This window comes from Lolium perenne, chromosome 6 (assembly GCF_019359855.2).
Source record: "Lolium perenne isolate Kyuss_39 chromosome 6, Kyuss_2.0, whole genome shotgun sequence".
Taxonomy (NCBI): Eukaryota; Viridiplantae; Streptophyta; class Magnoliopsida; order Poales; family Poaceae; genus Lolium; species Lolium perenne.
The window spans coordinates 172,942,763-172,945,640 of record NC_067249.2 but is presented as its reverse complement, the minus strand read 5'-3'; positions in this window follow the sequence as shown (position 1 = coordinate 172,945,640).

Genomic DNA, 2,878 nt, shown 5'->3' with positions numbered 1-2,878 from the left:
TTGCACGTGCCAATCTTTTTAAGGAATTAAAACATTGCAGAACCCCCTCTCTGGACTAGATTAATTGGTATAAATTGAATAAAAATGATAAAAATATGAATCCAATTTTGTGTTGCTCTCTGTAACCAGAGCTATCCACTGATATGCTCCATGGTTCCGGACTTGCATTTTTCTATTTTTGTGCTAATTAACAAAACAATCCTATTAATGACTTGCAGAAATTATTAAAAATAATCTATAAGGAATTTTTGAGCAAACTAAGTTCCTGTGAACTCATATGGTTGATATCTACCTAAATATGTGATCTCTTCTGCAGTAATCCTATTTGGGTTTGTAACCTTTGTTAACTAGATTATTAGGCAAATTGGCCTATGCTATTTCTTTTATGCATCATCTTTTGGGATGGGTTTAGGATTGTTATGCTTGTTTTATGATTATATTGTGCTGATGTATGCCCATGATTGCTCTTGGACGTGTACCCTTGTTAGCCCTTGTATGCATGTGGATTGAATTGTGTCGTGTTTATTTTTCCGCGATAGATCCGACGTCCGAGGGTGAAGAGGGCATTGAGGGGGAAGATATTGCAGGTGAAGAACCAGGACAGCCAGAGATAACAGGCAAGCCACCACTTGCTCTTGCATCCCTTTTACCCTATATATGCATATGCTATGGTTTATAAAATTGCATTATTCTCTTGTGCCGGAGTTGCCTGTGGCACTCTGACACCTTTCTTTGTGACATCACCCTTATGGGTGTGAATACTAGTGTAGCACCTATATTACCCTAAGTTAGTTGAGTGGGTGCTTCACACCCTACTCCTTTTTTTTGGAAAGCCCTTGAGATCTTTTGGAAGCACTAAGGATGAGAGTACCCGGGAAGAATGTTTATCAAAAAGGTTTTGAGAAAAAGGATGTTTTCTCTGAAAACCTCGGAATGGGAACTACCCTGCCCGGGAGGCTTTGAAAGAAAGGTTTTGATAAAGGAGTTTTGATGGAAACAAAGGAAGGATAAAAGGTTGTTTTTGAAACTTGGTGACTAAGTATTCACCCAACCCGAAAAACAGTGCGACCACATTACCCCAATCTGGGAACGGGGCTTGGTCTGAAATCCACGGAAGCGAGACGGGGCGCCATAACTCTAGAGGAGTGCAAGTGATGACTCCCGACGCCGGGCTGTGCTCATAAGTGAGGCAGTTAACTGTTGCTGACCAATAGCCGGACGATACTGTAGGGTCATCCGTCGTGGCACCGGAAGCATGCTCGTGGTTAAGAGGTGTTCCGGGGTGCCGGGAAGGCTTAACCTGCAGGGAAAGGCCCGTGCTTGTGGATGTGGATGTAGGATCTCGACTGTTTATCCGACCCCCGCATACTTTGGTATGGCGATCCGGTGAGATACCGGCGGATAGTTCAGGTCTTGTGGGATTAAAAGCGTGCTACCTCTGCAGAGTGTAAAACTATTCGAATAGCCGTGTCCACGGTTGTGGACGGTCGGGAAGGCTGTTGCTTAGCCTGAGATGTTTTGTTTTCTAAACAAAAAGGTGTTTTCGAAAGGTGGTTTCGAAAAGGGACACTGGAGGTGTCAATGCTCTGGGAGCATGGGAAAGGAGGATACCCATCGTGGTATGCCTAAATGTCTTGTCGCGTGGCGACTGAAAAAGGGGAGAAGAGTTAGTCGCAATGGCGACAGTGGAGAATGATTGGAAATACTCTATCTAGTGTTACCTCTTATCTATCTCTTTTTCAAAAGGTTAACTGAGATGTCGTATGACATACTCTATTCTCGTGATACATGCTATATCGACGAGAGAAACTATGTTTCTATATTCTTATTACCATTCTAGAGCCTAGGTCTTTTACCACAACCATATACTGCATTATATTACTTACTGGCTTTGTCCCTGGTCATCGGCTTGATCAGATTGTGATGAGGAGTATTATGAAGAAGAAGAGTACGACGTCGGGGAAGGCGAGTACTAGGCACGTCTCCGGGTCAGCCACCTGTGGCGTTGGCTTCTCTGATGGGCCAGCGTGGTGACGCTGATTCGCTACCGCATTTGTGTTGATGTTATGTCGAACCTTGCCTTTATGGCCTACCATGAGACTATTTATATTTATGTAATGGATGATTGTAATTGTACCAGCTGTTATGTTGATCACAATGGTTCAACTCTGGGATTGTGATTGTATGCATAACGGGGGTCTCGGACCTCCAAGTCCGGGGCTCCACATCTACTGCGTTTAGCTCTGTGTTTTTCATCAATATTTTCATGCAGAGCTTGTTAGTTTGCTTGTGAATATCTCTCTGGACATTTACTTACTTTTCATATATGAGATTTATTTGGTTTCATTTGGTTGGCGGTGGATGCATAAAAAAGGTGCTATGTGTTTGTGATGCAAATAGAAGCATTGTTTTAGAATGTGGTATAGATTTTTGCATATCATGCTAGATTTTCTTCTCATGATGAACTTGTTAATGATGTTTTAATTATGATTAGTCTCAAATACTTAGAGTGTTTAGTGCGCCATTTAAGGTTTCATGCATTGTTTTAGCATACAAATAGCAAAGCATAATATTGTGGTATATATTCTCCTGCGAATGTTTTATTTGGGTCGACTTGGCACATGTTTTGCAACATGTTATGACTACATCCCAGTCAACCTTTGCCTTCATGATCATTTAGTTTGCAACTTGTTTATCACTTTATGCTTTGGTTAATAAATATTTTGTCGCTATGCATGATTATGGCCATTATGCTCTCTTTGTCGGTTGCATCCCAGTCTTTTTCTAGCCTCCACTTGTACTAAGAGGAAATGCTTCTTGTGCATCCAACCAACAAAAACCAAAGAATGCCAAAAGTGTCCACCATATCTACATATAT